General features: G+C 35.2%; 1 long non-coding RNA gene across 1 annotated transcript; it reads left to right on the plus strand.

Moving 5' to 3' along the window:
• Positions 1–1,020: 1,020 nt before the first annotated feature.
• LOC148130900 (uncharacterized) lies at positions 1,021–8,704 on the plus strand. The gene is made up of 4 exons (XR_015749440.1): positions 1,021–1,314; positions 2,449–2,590; positions 2,716–2,851; positions 8,297–8,704. It is a non-coding gene; the product is annotated as an uncharacterized LOC148130900 (long non-coding RNA).
• The last annotated feature ends 15,590 nt before the right edge of the window (positions 8,705–24,294 follow it).

Genomic DNA, 24,294 nt, shown 5'->3' on the forward strand with positions numbered 1-24,294 from the left:
ACAATTTAGGATTGAGTACATATTCACCTTGCCTCCTCCCCATCATTCTACTCTTGGGCCTTTCAAATATCATCATTTTCCATCTCAAACTGCAGACAAAGGAAGAAACAGTGATCTCCTGCAAGAATGGTGGATATCCTCAAGTTCTATGACACTATATATGCCCTTACTATGTTAATGATATATATGAGGATCAGGGGTGGGATTCTACCGGTTCGGACTGATTTGGGTGAAACGGATGTTAAATTTGCATCTGGTTCGTCGAACCAGTATTTGAACTGATCAGCTGACCCCGCCCACCCCTTCCCTCCCCTCCCAAGACTCTCCACGTGGTCCATTTTTGATGCAGGTAAGTGTAGGGTCTGTGTGGAGGCTTTGGGAGGGGCCTTCCTTAAGTACCAGAAGTCTGGAAATGGGCCTGTTTCCAGCTTCCAGAAGGCCTCCAGAGCCCAGGGGAGGTTGTTTTTGCCCTCCCAGAGGCCCAAAGGAAGCCTCTGGACCTTTGGAAAGGCGAAAAATGGAGGTTCTGGTAGGCCCTGCCCACCATGGCCCTGCCCACCCAGCAAAAGGGCAGTGAATCAGTTGCTGAGATTTTTGAATCCCATCCCTGATGAGGATGCAAGAGAAAGCACCGCATACATCCTTGAGCTTTCAAAGGAAGAATGGCATGCTAATATAATACCATACATACTTTTAACAGAAAACAATTTGATATGTGGATTAAAATTGCAAAAATAGAGGCATTTCCTCGAGGGTATAGCTTGAGAACAGCTAGAATTACTTCTCTACTTAATACTTATAAGGTTTCTATTTTTTGATGCATATACCTACAGTATATACATAATGAAGACTATTCTGCAGATATGGAACAATACCTGTACATTTAAGATATCTGGTCTCTTGCACTGTTCATGAAGTAGAAAGTATGTTATCCCTTTTGTAGCATTAGTTTTTAATTGGGTTGGGCCATTGCCTAAAACATTGGTATTGAGCAGATCAAGTACTGCTTCTGTAATACAAATTGTGCATCAACAAACAAAAAGACCTTGGTGCACAATGCCAAGTCTTTGAACTTGAAGATGTTTACGAACATCTTCCTTTCTATTGCTTCAAGGATACAGAGCTCTTTTTTATTGTTATTATTTCTGAAATGCTCAGATGTTCATACAATATCATAGGATTAAGGGCAGGTGAAGGTCATTCTGATTCTGCCATCTGACTCAAGTATTCCTGCTGTCTTTTCCAGCAAATGCTTTCCCACTTATTCCCTATGGGCATGACAAAGAGGGAACTAAACAGGAAAGCAGCCTGCAGGTACAGAAAACTCAACATCCACCTATGAATGATTTCTGCATTTGCAACCTGAGTCTCTTTGGCTGTTTTTGTGCAATTCTCCATTATACTTTGGAGTGGGACAGGTAGTGAATAAAGAATAATAATATTTTTATGAAATACTAGGAGATGTTCCAGGATCTTTTCTATTGGATGGTTAAAAAGAATAAATGCTGTCATTTGCAAAGTTCTCTCTTAGAGGTGAGTAAATTCACCTTTGCTCAGTTTTGAATTATGTTGGTCACTGAAGCATACTCAAAATTAGAAAAAGAAGACAAAAATAATTATTCCATTGCAATATTTGAAACTGGCTTCTCTAAACTTGTGTATGTGTATATGTTTGTGTTTTATCATATGCTTCCTTTATAGGAGGATATTTTTAATAGCAGTTCTAACTTTGTGAATTGAGGCCTGAGTAGGGCCATCTGGCAATTTTCCTTCAGATATTTGGTAGCTTTCTGTGCACAACAAATTGCTTTTATGAAACTTATTTGAACCACAGTTCAAAGTATGCATTGTAAGGGGAGTACACCTAAGTGAGTGATGCTAATAATAAATATTGATTTCTCAAGTGTAGTTATTAATTTCAATGAAAATAATTTAGCAACATATTAATAAATCTACCTGAATCGATAGCAAGGTATACCAGAGGCGCGGTAGTCTGCTTATTTCTTACACAGCTTACTTAGTGGATCTCAGTGGAAATTTTTCCTCCTGCGAACCTTTGTATTTGCCATTGCACAAAAAATTATATTGTACTATTAATCATATGTGAATATTTCAAAAAGCATCATACTGTGAGGTTTGGATGTACCTGTTTCTAAAGAATCATCCAGCTGTTTCAATTTAAATTTGTTTGCTTGTACTTTAGATTTCTAACTAGTGACATTTTGTGAAGTCTTTTTTTCTCCCCTTTCCTTCCTTAAATTTATATTTTTTTAAATTACTTTTACTGCACTTGGATAATCTTTAAGGTGTGGCTTCTCTCAAGGAAAAGCTTATTTTAATACACGGCCTGATAGAACTTTCCGTGTTCTTTTCCACTTTAACAAGTGGCATCACAAGTCAATTAGCTTCCTGATAATGTCCTATGTTTCGCCAATCCATTTCATTCAGGAAGAGCAAGAGGTCACAAATATTGTGGATAGGAAGAATCCAGTCAATGGAAGACAGGGACTGGGGTGAGAGCACTGGAAGCCAGCTTGAATAAAAGGAAGAGATGGAATGACTGAGTTGGGGAAATTCTTACCTTCTGAAAGTGAGTCTTCTGTATGTTAGGACTTCATAGATGTGGATCATTCAGTTTCAGGATGATACTTTTGTTTTTTCTTAATTGGTTTTCAAACTGAGTTGCCATTAGCTTGCCCTTCTCTTTCTTGCTAGTATGGAAGAACATGGAAATATGGAGGCCTAACCCGTGATTTCTGGCTCTCTGAGCTGAAGCGTCATGAAATGTAAGACAACTACTGCAGTTACTTCTTCAGTCATAAGGCAAACAGGACCCCATATATTTACAGAAGTTTGTCAATAACTTATTTCTTTTTTCTATTATCATGCGCACCCAGCCTCTAAAATTCTTCATTTGCAAGAGGAAGTGTTCACCATTATTTTAATTGGGTAACTGTCCATTTCTCCAGGCTGCTGACTTTTGAAATGGGATGTGATTTAATTCGGGAGAATGGATCAGTAAGAAAACAAACCAGAAGCAAGCAGGTTCAAGAAAAAAACAACCCAACACAAATTATGAAATAAGTACAAAGCTGTGTTTTAAGTGTGTTGGCTGGGATTCTAAAAATTAACCCCCAAAGAACCAAAGCTTGAGATCTCACTGTGTTATTCATCTATTCCCATCCTGCATTTCTCTCTTATCATTTCCACTCTAACATCTCCTTTGATGGCAACAAGATACTTCAAAGAGGAGGTTTTGTTTCAACTTTTGTTAGATTTATTTGCTCATCATTTTTCCCTTTCTTGGGGGAAGGGGCTTCCAAGTTGCCTGCTGATATATCCTGCAACTCTGCCAAATATATCACAGCATGCATCCAGTGGCTCTCTATGTCTTAAATCAAAATGTAGCTGCTGGAGCTTTGCAGATCTGAACAGCAGTGCACCAGGTTGTTATTTTTCTTATCTCTTGTTCTGAGTGTCTTGCATATACCCTTTGAACGCTTCAGATATTCAAACCAGCAATCTAAGCATTTTTAGTGCTTTAAGGAGCTGTCAGACATTTCTATATCAAACTCCCAAGTGTATTTACCAGCAATCAGAAGAAAATAGTTTTGTGTTAATATCTTATATTCCAGCCACAAGATACTTTCAACTGCTGTAGTCTGACTTTTAGTAGCACTGTTCATTTTTTATGTGTCAGGTTTTATTTAGATACTTATGCATAAACTAGTTTATATTTGGCAAATATTCCTTGGTACAATATCCCTTATGTTTTCTCTCAGCCCTGATTTGATTTTAGCAGCACAGTTCTTTGAATTTGAATTCTCTGAGGAATATTCCTATTATATTGTGTCCACATGTCCTATTTTATGGAAATATCCTTTTGTTTGAAACTGTGTTCTGTTGAGGGCTGATCTGAATTATTAGCTTGTTCCAGTAAGACTGCAGACCTCTGATCATTTCTGAAGACAGGACAGGAAGATTTATATATATATATTTATATATATTCACACCTAACCCAAAGGGAAAAAAACCTCTACTTGTCTTTTTCTGCTATGCATCAAAAGTTGGGCTTTCTGCCTTTTGCCAGTTCAGTGGCATCATCTGATTCACTTTTTGAGCTCCAGTTCATTGAAGGCAAGAACCACCATTCCAACTAGCTATTGTGCACCGAGGAAAAAATGCCTCTTCCCTTCTAATCACTGGTCCACAGCTACTTTTTTTTTTTTTAACAAGCTCACCAATTGAACATTTTTATTTTTAAAATAAGTTTGTTCATGGAACAATGAAATGGCACACTGTTTTTTTACAAACTCATTGATGGAATAATGACTAGGACTTAGATGCACAAAAGTGCCTTAAAGCACCATATGGCATTGCCATGAGGATAAAGTTTTTGTCCTGTATATGTTTTTATCCATGGGAGTAAAATATAAAACAGAAAAAAAACAGAAAAACATACATCCAACAGTAATAAAAACAACAAAAATGTGTGCAAAAAAGGAAAAAAATTGACCCAAACATCTAACGTTAAACATTAAAAAATCCACCCTAGCTCGAATTTAAAAAAACAAAAACTAATATCCTTTCTCTTCCATCTAAAGCTCCATGACACTAAATTCAAAGGGATAAAAATATAATACATAATGTAATTAACTTGCATCATGAGATTAAAGAATGTCTTCTGAATATCATGGTATTATGGTTGGTAGAATTTTGTTGCACAACAGGACTTCCCCCATTCTTTTTGTCTTTTATTCTTTGAATATAGCCTTAAACTATTTCAGCTGTCCAGAGAACATTTGGGGGGCCTCAATGGATTAGTGTTCTATTAGTTTACTGTCCCTTAAGTTGATATGTGAACAAACTGCATTGCCACTAAGAAAATGGCTGGAAAATCAGCAGTTCTTCAGTGTGCATTCAAGTGTAACTTGTCTATTTCAATTGTAAAATTGTCCTTTAAGGCAATTTATGGATATACATGTAAAAATAATGTGGTAGAATATATCCAGAGGTGGGATTCTACTGTTCGGCCCAGTTCTACTGAACCAGTAGCTCCGAAGATCACAGAGAGAGAAGCAGTTTGCTCCAACAATCTTTCTGTTCTTTTGTTTGGCTCACCCGCCCACCCGGGCTCTAGGCTGTCCTTTATTTCCTGCTTTTTCAACCACAGCTGCTTTGTGCGGCAAAAGAAGATGATTTTGCGCAGCAGGAAAAGATGAAAGGTTTGCAGGATAAGATGATTTTCAAACACTGCACACACGCAAAGCATGTACTCACCGAACCGGTTATTACACTGGTTGAATCCCAAACCTGAATATATCCATTGCATGCTTCTATAGATAAAGAATTAAAAACTTTACCAACCCACTAGTTACATTGTATTTTATATATATACTATCTTTATTTTTCATTGTGTTAGTTTTTATGCTCATAAATCATTTCTCAGATAGCTATTTCATTCTCAATTCATTTCTACTATTTGTATTATTAAATTATTATTCTGCTGCAAGATGTAGTCCTTTATATAATTGGAAAATCCCAGCAAATTTTTAATTAAGTGCTAATAACTTCTGGTGCTTAAATAGGTAGATTAATACAGTACAAGTAATTTTGAATTTTAAAATCTGGCATACATGGACTAAAGGAAAGGTTTAAATCCCAAAGGTAAAATCCTGCTACAGGCCATTGCACTTAGTACCCATTTATATATATATATATATATACTTTATATATATATATATATATATATATATATATATATATATATATATATATATATATATATATAAAGATCCATATATATATGGATCTTTGGTTTCGAGTTTTTCTCCGCGTAAGATTCAAAGTATCTAGGCAACGTTTCGATGAAGGCCTGAAGATGATGAATGAGACTTCATCAAAACGTTGCCTAGATACTTCCAATCTTACGCGGGAGAAACCCGAATAACCAAAGATCCACATACAAATACCTGCGAGAACCTCAGAAAACATATATATAGATATATATAGATATATATATATATATATATATATATATATATATATATATATATATATACATATACATACATACATACATACATACATACATACATACACATACATACATACACATACATACACACACACACACACACACACACACACACACACACACACACTTATGGATTGTCCAGGAAGATCCAGGAGAATACAGTTAATTGAATAAGCAAATATTTGATTTCTGATGAGCATGCATATCAAATTGGTCAATAGAATCAGTGAAAAATATCCACGGTTTAAAATTAAATATCAGAAAATTTAATTGCATCTACTTTGTCATGTAGTTATTAGGAAAGATGATAATATGTACTATAAGTCCATTGCAAAGGTTTATGGTATAGTTTCTGAGCCCTGTTGTAAAGACAGACAGAAATAGCATACCTATACCTTTAGACCACCTTATTACCAAATGATAAGTTCATTTCTTCCAAACTCCCTATAGGTAACTGTCTAATATGACTGATAATAGCTGGAGATAAATGATCCCTGGATTCGTCCAGCTCAGCATTTCTTATATCCCAGATATACCATTTTACCTTTAGTCTTCTTATAGAACATATTAGTTTGTAATCACCTACCAGAAAATTAAGCAACAGTTTCAATCACTTTTTGATGGGTAAACAGAAAACCATCTATCTATGCAACACAGCATTTTTTAAAATTCCAGTATGTCGTTATTTTTCTTATTCACTATGGAATTTATAACATTCATCAATCATCCCTGAGAAAAGTGTTTTTTGAGATACAGTAATATGGCTGCCTTTTATACCAAAGTCGGGAGTTAATTGTTTCTGCCAGACAAGCTGACGATGGAGTGATCACATAGACACAGGCAGATCTAGGAGTGATACAAAAGTTGTATGTGGAAGGATCTTAAATTGCCACAAAATCAACTACATGCTTGGTAACCACAATGATTAATGTCTGTTAGAAGTGATCAATTGAAAGATGACAGTGCCAGGGCCAAATCTTGTATCCTAACTATTTAACATTTATTGTTAATACCCTTTGAAGAAATTTCCTAATAATTGGGCTTCTCTTTTGAGTCTATATATGGGAACTAGAAATACACTTTATGTATTACTAAAGACAAAAGGGAAATCCATTCACCATTTATTTAAAAAAAGATTTAAAAAAATCACCACATGGAGTAAAGGGATACAGAAAAATAATTCTAGCTGCTGCCATTTATATTTTTGTGGACCATCATCACAGTTTATATTTCATAAAACATGTACATCCTAATCCCTGAACCTACCTGTAAATTTAGAAATAAACACCTATCTCTCACAGTAAGATTGAGGCTAGGTAACCTACCTATTTTGCTCATTCTGCTGTCCAGGCATTGAGTGTTGATGAGTACTTTGAGACTCCCCTTCTTTCTTTCTCTTTTTCAATCTTTCAGTCAGAGGGGTTTTGCACTCAAGTGATCCATGTTTATTTCTCATGTGTAAACTGACTGGAAATGAAGCTAATTTAGAAATTGTTTTCCAGATTTCAACCCCTTCTTTCACTTTGACCCTGATGATGTCCTGAGGCTCTTTCCAGAGCACATTTATCAGATTAGTTGCTTTCCCTGCTTCATAACTTTTATCTTTACCTTTCTTGAAATCATGTGAAGAGAATAGAAATTACTAGCATTATTGTTTTCCTCAGATTTGGACTAAGGGGAATGTGATAGAACTCTTGTTAGAAAGTCCTATAGAACTGCATGCTGCATTTTCAATAATCCTCAATATTCCATTATCCTAAACCTTGGAATTATCATTCAGTTTAAAAAAATCCAATCTGTTCCCTTTTCTTAGTAAATAAAACTTATTTTTCATATGATGAATCCTTTGAAGTTTCTGGTTTGACATTTACATTTTGGAGCCAAATGACTGAGTGGAAGTTAATAGAACCTGCCTTAATGACGGATTGTATGTTAACTTCCTAGTCTCTCTTCCTCTGTCATTGTCGGCATTTACTATTTTATTTTATTTTCCATGCTGAAGGTTTGTATAGTTTCTCAGAAATATTTTATATTAAGGAGTCTTGAAAATAGATGATAATTTTCAAGTCAGTCTTCTAAAAAACTAAAGACATTTACATGCTCTTTTTATAGGATATTTAATTTTTTCCCATTGGCTCAAGCACTTGGATTAAGAACTGCCATGTTTTCTCTAAAAGTTGATCATTAAACTGCTACTCAGATTTGATGACTCCATCTATCCTCCCTAATTTAATTCCTATCATTTCAATTATATTATAGGAGGAAAGACAGAGCTTGGAGGTGGAGTCAAGAGACGAATAAGCCTGGAGTCATTATAGCAATAGCACTTAGACTTATATACAGCTTCATAGTGCCTTACAGCTCTTTCTAAGCAGTTTACAGAATCAGCATATTGCCTGCAACAAACTGGGTCCTTATTTTACCAACCTCAGAAGGATGGAAGGCTGAGTCAATGTTGAGCCACTGAGAATCGAACTGCTTAACTGCTGGCAGCTAGCAATACTGCATTCTAACGACTGTGTCACCACAGCTCCTAATGTTCCCAGAAGCGTTCTAAGTCCAGGTGAATTATGGTAACTCTTATCTAGCACAATTTAGTGCTGAACTTTCCTTCTCTAGATTCTTGTATCTAGGCATGAGCAATAAATCAGCTTAACTGGAACTTAATGTGTAGTCCTGATTCTTCAGGCTGACATACATACGTTAATAATACATAGGTTAATAATCATTGGGTGTCTTCAACTTTGTGAATCTAGGCATATTTAAAATATTGGAAGCTTGTTTGGATCTCTTACATCGTGGCTGTCAGAAAAGCTTGCACATTCACAAAACCAATGACACAGAACATGTGCCAGTCACAAATATAGGCCAGAGAGCAAATTAGCTTTTAGTCTAACCTTGTCAGTTCTCCAGAAGGCTCCCTTCTACTCTGCAGGTTTTTTTAAAATACAGTATTATTTGTGCAGATGGGCATATTTCTAAATGTCTTTTTTTTTTTCTAAAAAGGGCCTCATAGACTGTGCTTTTTTATTTTGAAAACCCTTCCCATTCGCTATTATTTTTCTTATTATCTATTTTTAATAGCCAGTCAATCAGGAGGCTAAATGGGTGCCAAGAAAAATATATAGAAACATAGTCATTCCTCTGAGCTTCACCCACATGACTGATTACAAGCAAATGGATGCCAATTGAGTCTAGTTTCTGTTTATATTGTTAGCAATGTTGTTAGCAATACATGAATGCACCATTTCCAGTTGTGAAGGGGAAGAAGATAGGAACATGATTAGGAAGATGTATGGAAGGTATCTTGCCCATGACTCAGCTGTAGACTATGCTATCTCTTATCTGAACATTCCCTAAGCAGTGTCTCTGGGCCCATTCTGCCAATGTCATGCCCACATACCATTTCAGGGATATTGCTCTTCTGGAAATCTGTTCATCCGGTTTTCAGGTCTCATATCTGTCTCAATGCTGTGGATGGAGAGGTGGGGTGGTATTGATTTATTGTGCAATCTTGTCTATAACCAGGTTATTGTTTCCAAGATGTGGAGTGTGACTTCTTTCACATTAGGTTAGGCCATAAGAACAAGCTGGGGAGTGCAGCAGCCCTGCTACCTATCTGGATGCCACTCTGGAGTTCCTGGATCTGATTATCAGACTGATGGTTGAGTTCCCCCACCTGTTGGTATTGGAAGACTTGAACTTCTATGTAGAGAAGTCAGAGAGAGCCCAGATTTCATGATCTCCCATTAATCATTTCTTGTCCCACATCATCTTGGATCTGATTTATATACAGTAGATGATGGCCATGTAGAAAACCTCATTTTCACTTCAGAACAATTATCTTATCAATTATTATATTATGACTTCCCTTATCCTGGTCAGATCACTTTCTGGTTTATCTGTAATTATTGGCCACCTGTACTTTTAGAATAGTGTTGGCAATGTGTGATTCCCCTAGGTTGCTAAATTCCAACCTCCATCAATTCCAATCTCAGCCAACATAACTGAAGACGAGGGATGATAGAAATTGTTGCAGCATATAAAAGGACACACTTCATCTTTTTTTTTTTAGAAACATGTTGATCCTTAAAGGACTTGGAAATTTTAACTATTTTTCAATGCTCATATAAAAGATCCTTTTCAATAATACACCAGTATATCTTGGTAACAGGGAAGGTTCAAGAGGGAGATTAGAACTGCAACATCTCTTCTTACAAATCAATCTAATTTGCACAATGAAATAATCTGACATCATTAATTGAGATGACCCAGCAAACCCAGTTTGAAACAGAACTGAAATCGAATCAATTCACATTTGAAAAAAAAAATCCATTCCATCCTTACTGAACAGATACAATTTCAGCAATAATTAGTTCTACTTATAGCTTATTTGAATAACTCCAGTGCTAGCACACAAGCTATTAATCAAAATAAAGAGCTACTCCAGTCTAAACAATTGGCTTTAAACAATCAGAAATAAAGTAATTGATTTTAGTAGTGATTGTTTTGTTCTTTTTGTATTGGCCTGTTTGCTTTAAACTAATCAATCACTGAATTTTCCATATAGAGAGAAATTTTTGAGGCTATTCATTTCAAAACTGATGGTGTTTCTAGCACTTTCACAGGAATTATTATTGTTCTCTGGGGGTGCTGCTTAAGTTAATATGCTGCACCAACCATCTGTGATCACAGATTCTTTGACCTACAATTTAAAGGGGCATTGTCAACCTTATTGTCCAAAATATGGATTAGATGTTCCCTGAAGATTTTTCTAAGTTAAAAGTCTTGGCTGCTGAAAGTTGGCTTCATGCCATGATAAAATAGCATTTTCCATTGGCTTCTAGATTTATTAGTGGTTTTAAAGAACGTTGTGGCAATACTTTTCTTCCATCTGGGAAAGACACAGGTAAAGACTCCATTGTATACCTTTCTGGTTTAGACTGACCATTCTTTAACACTGCAATGTCAATTTAAAATCAATTGCTCTCTGGTAAAATAAACAAGATAGGTATAGAGGCAGAACCATAATGGCAACTGAGTATGATTTTTCACCATGAATATACACTGATTTGGAAATATAGAATACAATGATAGATATTTTTTCTGCTTGGAGATTCCGGTCAAAAGCAGAACACAAATAAAAGCAATGGTTCTGTTATCAATTATTAAAGCAGCAAGTTATTGACATCACTTTTTAAGGATGCTTAAAACAAAAGCAGCAAAATCTTTCAAAATATATTTCTAAAGTGAGAAAATGGACATTAAATTGGGAAATGTCATTCACTGAATATAAAAATAACCATAAATGGATGCTAATAATATAATATAATATAATATAATATAATATAATATAATATAATATAATATAATATAATATAATATAATATAATATAATATAATATAATATAATATAATATAATATAATATAATATAATTAATATAATAATATAATATAATATAATATATAACATAACATAACATAACATAACATAACATAACATAACATAACATAACATAATTAATATAATATAATATAATATAATATAATATAATATAATATAATAATATAAACACATCACCTACAACAATTGATACATGAAAAAGACTGAACAAGAAAAGAGTTATAAAATTGTACTGAATATGTGCAACTGTTGTGAATAAAGCAGATTTCATATTAAGGATTTTGAGGGAAAGAATGGAAAATAAGTTCACTGAATACCTATGTCAAAATGTAATCACTGAACCAGGACTTCCAGTTTGAAGAGCTTCGGTGACAGACAGAAATCCGTGATTGTGTGCGGTTTCTGTCTGGGCTTGCCGCTGGAGCGCCCTGAGCCGGCTGGTTTCAGGGCTAAGCCAACCCGTAGAGGTGGTGAAGAGGGGGGAGACCATCCAGCAGGGTTGAGGAGAGCCACACCTCTCCTCCTCAGCTGGCCATTACTCCCTTTCCTGAAGGCGGTAACAGCGGTGGTCAGAAATGGCCACTACAAAGAAGAACTTGACCGGAAAAGAATGTGCAGGAGGAAGATAAGAAGTGAAAGTTTTGGCTGACCGGGTTAAATTGTAAAAGCAACAACCCAGGTACCCTGGAATTTAAACTTACAAAAAATAACATTGTTCCCAAAGAAGAGTCGGAAGCAGTGAAGGAAAGTGAAAAGGGAAAGGTTTGGCTTTTTTTTCCTTTTCTCTCCTTCCCTATACTGACAACTAAGAGACTTAAATAAGAAATTGGAAAAATCTGCTTTGACATCAATAGGCAATTAAGCTGAAAATAAAACAAAATGCCAAAGGGATAATAAAGATTTCTGGACATTAAAAACTTTCTTTTTCATAAGCAGGAAGGGAGAGAAAAAGAATAAGGGCAGGATCTGGAAGAGGGAGGAGACTGCGTGGAATTAAAAAGAATCTAAAGTAAAACTTCAACAAGATTTCTAAAAGATACATTTTAACTGAAAATTTGCAACTAAATAGTAACCCCAGGAAGAGAAAGTGAAAAAAAAGAGCAAAAAAGAAACAGCTTGCATGTATTTGGATTATTTGGTGATTTTTGGATTTTTGGTTATTATATTTGAATGACTAAAATCAATCGGGTGGTTGTTTAAAAATTTATACAATGGCATGACTTCTGGATGAATTGAAAATGGAACTTAAAAAGTACAAAGAAGATGCACAAGAAGGAAAGGGTTCTTTTGACTTCATTTTTCCATTCTTAGAAATGGAGATTTGGAACTATGAGAAACAACAAGAAAAGACTGCAAAACAAGAAGACTGGGACAAAGAAGAAGCCATCTTTAATGAACAAGTAATTCTATGTGGGGAAGAAAAAGGAAAGGGGGGAAAGAGAATGGAGAATGTAAGACTTAAAAAAACAACCAAAGAAAAGAAAAATAATTCGAAAAATAAGTATAATACTGGAAAGCAAGAGAAAAGGGGAATACAGAAGTGAGAAATAGAGGTAGAGCGACAAGGGGGTAAAAAGGGGAGAGAGAAGAAGAGAGGGAAGAAGGAAAGGAAAAGAAGTTACAAAGGACCGGAGCAAGATATAGAGAAACAGGACCTATTTAGAGATAATGGGTGAAAATCTAACTGAAAAAGGGATTCTGTAAAGGTACATAAGATTGTATTGTTATATTAGTAATAGAAATAACTTTAGAAAATTGGAAACAACGTATGATTAAAATGAGGGATAAAATAGTTAGTGTAATTTAGTGAAATGTTTGTGAATAAAATAAGTGAAATAAAATAAATGAGAAAATTGAATTAGGAAGGAACGGGAACATTTTAATTAGTCAATGTTTTATAAAATATAAGTGAAGAGGGGGGGGAATTAACTAAGGAAAGTTTATAATTGTTCCCATAGAAGTATGATATTTAATTGAAAAGTAATGTTAAAGATATTAAGACTTTAATTAATATTAATATTAATGATAGAATTGAATTGGAATGGAATGTTGTTTTAATTATATACATTTATATTTTTTTTCTTTTTTTAAGAATACAGTATGTATTTTAAGAATGTACCAAGCAGAATCCGAATGGAAGTTATGTATTATATTGAATGTTACAACTTTAGGGAAAAGATATAAAGGCGTCATACTCCAATCAGTAACTACAGGAGAAATTTTGTTTAATGAGAAAAGATAATAGACAATTGAAACAGGGCAGACAAAAAATATAAATACAACGATTTGAATTGAGATGAGATAATTAAAATAAAATTGAGAAAATTAAAAGAGGGGAGAAGCTATGCAGAAAATGTAAAATAGTAATAAGATATGGAATAGAATATAAAAATGAGCATGAACCTGAATTTGTGTCTATACGAAGAAATGTAACCCGGGATTATGCTGCTTTCAAAAAAGATGTTTTATTTGTATTTTTTTTCTCTTTGTGAAAACTCAAATAAAATTTACAAAAAATAAAATAAAAATGTAATCACTGAACCAGTAGTAATGTCGGTTGAATCCCACCCCTGGTCTAAGGGGTTGCCACAAAGAACATGGAGTTAACTTATTCTTCAAAGCACCTGAAGGCAGGACAAGTAGCAATGGATGGAAACTAATCAAGGAGCAAAGCAACTTAGAACTAAGGAGAAATTTTCTGATCATTAGAACAATTAATCAGTGGAATTACTTGCTTTTAGAAGTTGTGGATGCTCCAACACTCCATTCCATTCCATTCCATTCCATTCTATAATACAAAAAAGAGCTGCAGAGAAGGACATATCAAATTAATCTTTATAAATCTGAAAAAAATATTACAGTGGCTTAACATTTATAGAAACCCGTGAGACTGTCAAATTTTTAAAAAGTTGTATCCAAAGACCCAAAAGAATTTCAGTGAGAATAACAAGAGAACGTTTGTGCTAAAGCAAATCTGCATTATTTGCAGAATATTCCTTTACCCTATTTCAACTATTGGTAGAATAAATGTGTACTTACCTGAAGATGAAAATGTGTGTGAATCTGAGAGAATGAAACTGATTTTGTTACGAGTAGGGAAGCCTTATTCTGAATATGCAATCAGCCTTTGAGAAGTAACAGTGTTTTTTAATTAAAAATTAAAGAAAATATTATTGTAATTGTTCCAGTTGAAATCAGTAGTATATTGATGTATAGCTTGTAACTAAAATAATAGAAGTGGCTCTCTTCAGACTATTTCAATCTGCTGTTGTGGAAATAGTTTGACTTCATGGGTCACCAAATACTGAATCTGAAGATTTATATGTTGGTTCATTATTTTTCCTAAGAAGCTCTTATTGAAAGCTGTTTTGGCCATTGTATATGTAATTTATCCATGAGAACCTCTTTTTGATTTATTACAATACAATTATGACAATGATTGCTGAAGTTTGGAATTATAGGTTTTATAATGCCAACAATGCAAGGGTATATTTCAAGGAGAATGTCTGTCACAAAATTCATATTGTACTTCAAATGTAAAATGAGATTATTAGCATCATATTGATTTTGCATCTACTGAATATAGTCTACATTTCTCACTGTTAAATGCTCAAGAATAGCAGCTGATGCTGAAACTTAATCAGAAGTCTGGTTTTAACTCTTTAACTGTAACTATTTCTGCAATAGGAATGATATTTATAGACCAATACCAACATGTTATTAGTTGGCCTGTGAAGCTTAAAAAAAAAAAAGATTCAGTAGATGATTCCCTTGATACCCATATGTAGCCTGTCCCTTTAACTTATTCATAGTATTTAGTCTCCAACTCCTTATCTTTGTACAATTCCCAGCTCTTCAATGCCATTCTTGTATTGCAGTATCCAAAACTAGTCCCAGTATTTTACATTGACACGTCTGGCAGAATTAGTACTTCCCTTGATCTCAACATTATATACCTTTGTTGATACAGTATAAATGCATTGATTCTTTTAGAGCTGTGGCCTAGCTCTAAATCTGGCTTAATCTGTGGTCTTTTTTGATATTCAGATGAGCCAGGTATCACCTATCATATACCTTTAAATATGCAGAACTCTATGTTTATCATTACTGCATTGAATCTTGTTGAAAAAGGCCTAAAGTTCAAGTCTATCTAAATCCTTCTGAATCTTGAATATCTTCTGATTTGTTAGCAACTCCCCTGCCCCCAGGTTTCTGTCATCTGTAGATTTGCTGAACATCCCTTCCTTCATCTAAAAATGCTGAATAGTAATAAGACCAGAACAGGACTCTGAGGCATTTCACTTCAAAATAGAAACTGATCCATGAGGGGCTATGGATTGGGTACAGATGAACTATAAATTTAGCTGATATTGGGTCAGTCTCTGTGTAACTCATGTAAACTGCTTTATTTATCCTACTACAGGTGATGATAGCATTGTTATAATAATAGTGATTTCTTTTCACTTTGAATAAGACTGAATAAGTCTTGTTGAATAAATTCACAAGCACATTCAAATTGTCATCATCATGTAATATGTAAATATATGATTTATATTTATTCTGAGGAGCCAAAAAATTGATCTGATTGACTATAAAGCTGTCATAAAAATATTTGAACAGATATTTTTTGTTTGACAGAGAATGGAAAAGAATTGTCCAAGTAAATGACTGGCTATACAAATGGTATACATAGGGAACATTTGAGTTTGTTCTGAATTATTTGGATGAATGGTTTTCAGACACAAGATGAACTGCATCTCACAGAGACTGTAAAAAATATGTTTGGCTAAGATATGATGTGCTTGATCAGTACAGCTTCACTCTAGATCAGGGATCCCCAACCTTTTTGACGCGCGGCCCGGTACGGCATCAGCCGGGCGCCGCGCCCGGTACCGGCATCACTACGCGCCGCCATCTTTTTGACGAAAAGATGGCGGCGCTATCGCTCGTGAGCTTTTCGGTAGAAATGGCTTTCTACCCAGAAAAGCTCATCGAGCGATACGCCGCCATCTTTTTGATGAAAAGTGCTTCCGGTGAGCTTTCTACCCGGAAAAGCTCACGGAAGCACTTTTACCAAAAAGATGGCGGCCCCAGCAACCAGCGCCCGGTAAGACTTGTTCCGCTGGACCGGTATCGGTCCGTGGACCGGCGGTTGGGGACCCCTGCTCTAGATCATAGGGGAAGTGGAAATTAAAATTCTGGTGTTAAGAATCACAGAAAAAGATTTGCTCAGTATAGAAGGAAGTGAATGTTTTATTGTAATGAAACTTATTAAGGCACAATATTTTTTTAAAAAATCTAGCAGAGAAGTAGATAACTCAGGAAGAGAAAAAATGTTATGTAAGTAGCAGGAATAATAGGAAATCTAGTACATAGATTTTCCCATTATTCTTTCTACGTACATAACTATTGTAAGTTTTTGCTTTGAAATTAAGTTAAAACTGTTAATAGTGAAATATATATCAAATATTTTCCATGGGGGACAAAACCAGGGGAAAAGGAGCTCAAAATGAATGGGAATTCTAAAAAAAGAAATACTAAAAATATAATTGAAACAATTCCAAAACAGCACATAAGAGTTAAAAAAAAATCAAGTACAGCAAAAATCAAGTATTGTACAGAATGTGGCTGTACAATAAACTTGGTGAAGCTCTTAAAGCAGCAACAAAAATAACAACAAAAAAGAGATGGAAAAAAAGGTTACTAAGGATACATTTAGCCTGTCATGAGATAACAGATAAGAGTAATAGATCAACTGATGATGCTACGTCTATTGTTGTCCATACTGTATTGAATAATTTAGAACAACAGGGAACTTTATTTGTGGATTATAGTTCTGCTTTTAACACCATTCTACCCAACAGGTTGTTTCTTAAAATGTCCAATTTGGGTATAAATCAGAAGATTTATTTGTGGATAAAGGATTTTCTGATAGATAGGCCACAGTCAGTAAGGATGGGATTTCACCATTCTTCTACTCTGATACTAAGCACAGGAGCCCCCCAGGGTTGTGTGCTAAGATTGTACCATGGTACATAAACGGTGAGATGGTGGAGAGGGTTGATAGTTTTAAATTTCTGGGCACTTATATCTCAGAGGACCTCTCATGGACTATGAATGCTAACATGCTTGTAAAGAAGGCACAGAAGAGGCGTACTTCCTGAGAATGCTCAGCAAGATAAATCTATCTCAGTATCTACTTCTGTTCTGACCCAAGCCCTTTTCCAATAAAACAGACATGAACCAAAGTGAACAGAAACCTTTTAATGATTCTTATGAATCCCTGATTAAAAGGCTGCTGCAAACTAATTAACTTTGATAAGCACAAGCCTCGCCAAAACTGTGCTAGGCTGCCAAGGATAACAGATAAGAAATATTTTACAACACAAGAGTCTTCAAATACCAAGATGCTTAAGATGCTGCAATGTCCATGAGGCTGGAGTTTCAAAACACTTTTGCTTCCTACAAAGAACATCTGATTCACAGCTGGCTTTTATTTTCTTGAAGGAGGGGCCATTACCTTGCAGCCTTACTCCCGAGTCACCTGTGCTGCTGCAGCTTCTCTTTCCTGCAAGCAGCCCTGCACGCAGGCACACTTGGCACAGGCTCCTCGGGAATCTCCTCATCACTGCTGCCAGCCCCCACAATCTAATGGTCTCCCCCACACTCCCTAATGGTCCTGGCTCCTCACCTGAGTCCTCACTCTCCTCAGCCATCCGCACCTGATGCTGGCTAACCACAACAACTTCTGTCCTACTACTGCAGCATCATTGAGAGTGTCCTGGCATACTGCATTCTTGTATGGTATGGGAGCAGCTCTGTAGCAGATAAAAAAGCTCTACAGAGAATCATTAAAACTGCCCAGAATATCATTGGGCTGCAGCTACCAGCCCTGGATGACATCTTCGCATCTCGCTGTTTGAGGAAGTTGCACAACATGCTCAGAGACTCTTTCCATCCTGCTTACAATCTTTATGAACTGTTGCCTTCTGGCAGAAGATATAGAACAATTAAAACTCGGACCACACATTTTCTGAATAGTTTTTATCCTAGATCTATAATTGCACTTAACAATGAACTTAAGGACCACCATCAGTGAGCTTTGGACAGTATTACTTGGTCTATTGTGTGGGTGGTTGTGAGTTTTTAGGAGATGGGGAATTTTGGCGGGTGGGGAGGTGTTTGGGGATTGTCATGTGTGTGTGCATGTTGAGTCTGGTCTCTGGGTGTTATGTGAATTTTGTTGTATGTATACTGTGTATATATGTACAATGACAATAAAGAATTCAATTCAATTCATTTAGATAACTTGCTATTATAAAGAGGTGTTGGGGATGCTAAAGCTCAGTTGAGTTGAAATTGGCAAACAATAAGGGCAACAAACTTGAATTCTTCAGATATGTTCAAAATAAAAGGAAGAGAAAAGAAGCACTATACCAGTGGCAGAACTGCATCAGGTTAAAAGAAAGAAAGAAAGAAAGAAAGAAAGAAAGAAAGAAAGAAAGAAAGAAAGAAAGAAAGAAAGAAAGAAAGAAAGAAAGAAAGAAAGAAGTCCAGCTACATAATTTTGGCTTAGTCTACTCCAACCACAAGATATGTGTTCTACCGGACTTCCGGTTTGCAAGGCTTCGGCGGCGGTAGGAACCGCGATTGTGCGCGGTTTCTGCTGCGCCGCCGCTGGAGTGCCCCGATCCAGCCAGATTTGGGGCTAATAGTTACCCTGTAGAGGTAACTGAAGACAGGAGATCCAGCAGGGGTCTGGGGAATCGCAACCCCTCCTCAGCTGGTTTAACTCCCTTTCCGAAAGCGGTGGAGCAGCAGTCAGCAATGGCCGCCACAAAGAAGCTTTCATCCAGATAAGAATGTGCAGGAGGAAGCTGAGAAGTGAAAGTTTTTGGCTGACCGGGATAATAAGTAACATTTAAATACCCTGGAATTTTAATTTCATTAAAGATACATCGTTCCCAAAGAAGATCGGAAAAAGCGGCGGATGAAAGTTAAAAGGGAAAGTTTTTTTTCTCACTCTCCTTCCTTATGGTGATAGCAGATGGAAATCAGAAAAACCCATTTTGGCACCAGCAGGTAATTAAACTTGAAAGTTAAAGCCAAGGGGACATTAAAGATGTCTGAACATTGGGAAACATTTTTTTTTTTTTTTTGCTATAAGTGGGAAGGGAGAGGAAAAGAATTAATATTAAGATTTTGCTGGAGGAGGCTGCTTGGAACTTAAAAGACTAGAGTTAAATTGTAACAAGACTTCTAAAAGATATATTTTGGAACTTTGCAATTGAACTGTACCCCAGGAAGAGAAAGTATAAAAAGAAGAAAGTGCTAAATGAAACAGTTTGTGTATTGGATTGCTTGGTGACTTTGGGACCTTTGGAAATTATTATTTGAAAGACTAAAAACATTTGGGTTGTTTAAAAAACTTTTTCACAATGGCATTACTTGTTGATGAACTGAAAATGGAATTTAAAAAGCTAAAAGAAGAGGAACAAGAAGGGAAGGGCTCTTCTGGATCTGTTTTTCATTTTTTAGAAATGGCGATTTCTACCTATCAGAAATTACAAGAACAAGAAGGTTGGGATGATGAAGAAGAAGCCATCTTTAATGAACAAACAATTTTAGCTGGGGAAGAAAAGGGAAAGAGGGGAAAGAGAATGGAGAATTTAAGACTTAAAAAAACAGCGAAAAAAGGGAAAAATAAGGTGAAAAATCCAATGTCAGAAAGCAACAGAAAAGACGAATGCAGAAGAGAGTGGAGATTAAGAGGGTGGAGATCAGGAGACGGGTGTGTGTGTGTAAAAAGGCTAGATTGGAGAAGAAAGGAAGGGAAAAGGGGAAGAGAAGTTACAAAGGTTTGAAACAAGATGTAAAGAAACAGGATTTATTCAGAGATAATGGGTAAAAATATAATTTAAAAAGAGATTCTGCAAAAGTACATAAGACTGTATTGTTGTATTTATATTTGAAATAATTTTAGAAAACTGGAACATTATATGATTATAAAATGGGATAAAATATTAAAAGGAATGTGTAAAATGCTTAAGACTTAATGATAGAGTTTAATTTGCTATGGATTATTGTTTTAATTATATTATAAACTTATTATTTTCCTATTTTAATATATAGTACGTAGCTTTAGAATGTACTAAGCAGAATCAGAATGAAAATTATATATTATTCTAAGTGTTAAATTTAGGGAAAGATATAAAGGCGTCATACTTCAATCAGTGATTACAGGAAAAATTTTGTGTTAATGAGAAAAGATAATAGATAATTGAAATAGAACAGACAAAAGATACAAGCATAATGATTTAAATTGAGATGAAATAAATAAAATAGAATTAAGAGAGTGAAAAGAGGGAAGAAGCTATACAGAAAATGTAGAATGGTAAATAATATATGAAATGGTATATAAAGTGAGCATGAATTTGATTTATGTCTGTACAAAAAGATGTAACCGGGACTAAGCCGCTTTCCAAAAAGAAGTTTTATGTTTTCATGTTTTGTGTTTTGTTTGTGTATGTTTGTTTATTGAAAATTAATTAAAAAATTATTTAAAAAAAAGATATGTGTTCTACCAGTAATTCTAAACTAAAGATGATTGAGCCAAATTGAAGCTTATGGCTATGGTCAGGAATATACACAGTATTTATTTTGAATACATTTAAATCTCCAAATTTAAATCTCAAGCTAAATGCATGTTAAGATATTGAAGGAATTTGCTGATGGTTTGGCTGACATTTTATTCATTTTGATTTATTTTGTGTTGTTTAGAGCCATACCAATTCTTGGCAACTCATGGCAGCTTATAAGAAATAAAAAATATAAAAGAAATAAAAATAATTATAAAAATAACTCTCCTTTGCTGGACCCTTTGTCTCTTTTCTTTCATGGTTCCATTTAGCTGTATTATGTTTGTTTATGTAATCTCTTTGCAGTGCGCTCCATGTGGGTGAACAAATGGAACCTTAACAGATGCATGGACATATTTTGTTAGGTGCATTCTGTTGACTGAATATGAAAAGTGAATTCTGTACTAAGAATCAGCCTTCTGTTTTGGTAGATTTCTTAGATATGTCACTGGAACTTGAAAGTCAAAAGACACTGGTAGACACAATGGCTTCTCCTCCACCATTTCCCAGATCCCCTATTGCTCTATATAGTATAATCAATAGGACATAGCTTTCTTAACTGCTAGAAACCAATTGCTCATGTAAGAAAGAAAGATGCTGCTAGAATGAATAATGTCTTAATACCATAGAGGTATTATGCCCAATATACTAACCATGTCTCCAATATTTCCATCTCCTTTGACTCCACTTTCCCCATTACAACATCAGCTGAGTTGAAGGACAGGATCTGAAACAAGCAGATATAAATATAACTTCCTTTTGGGTCTTAATATTCAAACAATAATGACAGTAACAAGAAATATTGACTAGGGACATGAAAACAGATTATTTAGCTTTACAATCTCTACCTATGTGGGACTGATTTCTAATATTTGCAAAGACTGAAATTTTATTTTGTTCTTTAGTTAGAAGTGTCAGAATACAATATGACAATGCAAACCATTTTTGTTTCATTTTAGGAAGTGAGGAGACTTTTGTTTTGAAGCATAAATTTGTATTTATCTATTCTTTATGCCACTGCAATTGTATAACTATTAGTGATATAGAAAAACAAAAAATGTCTATGCTAAATACAAGATATAAATACAATAACATAACAAACAAATAAACCAAAGGAAATTTAGCAATATATAAACATCAACTTTCCATTATCTAACTAGTTAAAATAGTTCTCCAGAAAAGCAATGCTTTGATTTGCTTATAGAAAATCATCAGGGTTTGCAAAACTCTTACTGCCAATAAGGTTATTCTGCAACATGGTGAACAGAAAATACTTCTTCCTGGCATCTGCACCCCAATTTTATGGTGGGGAATCATTAGTAATTTCTTCCACTATGTTTGTATTCGATGAGTCAATTCTAGGTGAAGAAAATGACATTAAGCCATATAGGGCTTTTACATGCTAAAATCAGCTCTTGATTAGGACCTGGAAAACTGTTACTAAGCAAGGCAGGACTTGAAGCATAGATGAAATATCTATGGTATCTCATGACAGCACAAAGACATTTTTATCAACTGCAATTTCTGAACAGACTTTAAAGACATCCCTATTAAGATGGCCCAGCTGGGTGGCCATGTGAGCCTGAGTTACTGTTATGAGATACCTTCCTTCCAGGTAGAATTGTAATGGCTTTCCTGGCCTTGGCCTTCATTTGCTGTTCCAAGAGTAACCACGAATCCAGAAGGATTTCAAAGTTATCAACTTGCTCTTTCAAAGGGTAGCACTACCCCTATCTGATGCCAGAGCCAGAAGAAAGATTTAATTAATGAATAGCAATTAGGCCTTGCTGGGTTCAATTTCAGCCTATTTCTTCCCATCCAAACTCCAAGACTTTTTCAGTCATGAACACAAGATTTCAAATGCATTACCAGAATATTCTGGAGTATAATACAGATGAGCATCATCAGAATATTGATGATACTGCACCTCAGTCTGATGGATGATAGTTCTTGCAAGTATCATGTAATTGTTAAAGAGCAGAGGGGAGAGAAATAAATCTTGTGCCACTCTGCACATAAAAAACAACTGATATGATAATTCCCATCTCCCAGTCTCCAATTAGAATTATCTATTGGAAAAGGTCTTATCTACTTCCTGTAGGATGCTCTGTAGCTTCCTCTCCAGTTTTGCCTCTACAACTTTTCCTTAAAAAACTAAAATTAGAGACATGGTGGTAATTGCCCAGGAAAGCCTCTTCAAGAAGCATTTCCTACAGTATTTTAAAGCAAGGATTACATCCTTTCACAGTAAAGCATTTAACATCTCCTAGATCCAGATAACCATGAGCTCTTGTAACATTGGAAAGAGCCAGGAGTGGCAGAGATTTAGCTGACAAATGAAGGGACATTCTAGCAAGCAGCTTATCCATCTCATTGAAATCTATAGGTCAAAAGGTGTTCCAGATAACATAGCAAGACATTCCTCAGACCCCATTAACATCCATCACATGAATAACTAAATTCGTTTAATACAGAGCAGTGATATATTTTACATTGTTATTTGCCAGCTATAAATTTCATGTGTTCCTTTACAATCACTGAGGAAGTTAATCAGAACCAGAGTTAGACATGATTAATGGCATTAAGCAATAGTTTTTTTTAAAAAAAAATAAGTGTTCTCAACCACATTCATCCATCATAGGATGCCATGAAGTCATCCACAATTAGGTTAAAGATGTTTAGAGTTCTTCATTTGAGCTACCAAATCTGTCTTTATTGCAGGGCGATGAATCTTTCTGTGTCTGCAGAACTTAATGGAATTCATAGGCTCTTTTCTTGTCTCCATAACTGCAGATTAAGTTTCTTTTTAAATCCTTCTCTACCCATCTCTTTTGTTATAAACATAGACCTTGATTAGGTGCTGGAGGGCTGCCTGAGATGGCATTTTATGTAAAAGAAGTTATGAAACATTAGCCACCCAGTTTGAGAAGGAAGGTTAATTACTTTTCACAAAATAATTTTAATCAACTATGTAATCAAATATTTATTATTCTGAGCTACAGAAGCTAGTCCCTTTTTCACAAGAGGGACAGTTTTGTCCTGCCTTTTCTTTTGGAAATTGAATAATCTGGTTTCAGGATGTTTTCTTCTGACCTTGTGAGAACTAGCTTCTCTTGATGCAGCAAAAAATGACTCCACCATTAACTTCTCTTTTCTTCTACCTTTGTTAGCATTATACACTTTTCAGGAGAATTGGCCCTTCGAATAATGTGTC

Source organism: Notechis scutatus, chromosome 4, assembly GCF_049901735.1.
Source record: "Notechis scutatus isolate UNSWTSFEM ecotype Mainland chromosome 4, rNotScu1.2, whole genome shotgun sequence".
Taxonomy (NCBI): Eukaryota; Metazoa; Chordata; class Lepidosauria; order Squamata; family Elapidae; genus Notechis; species Notechis scutatus.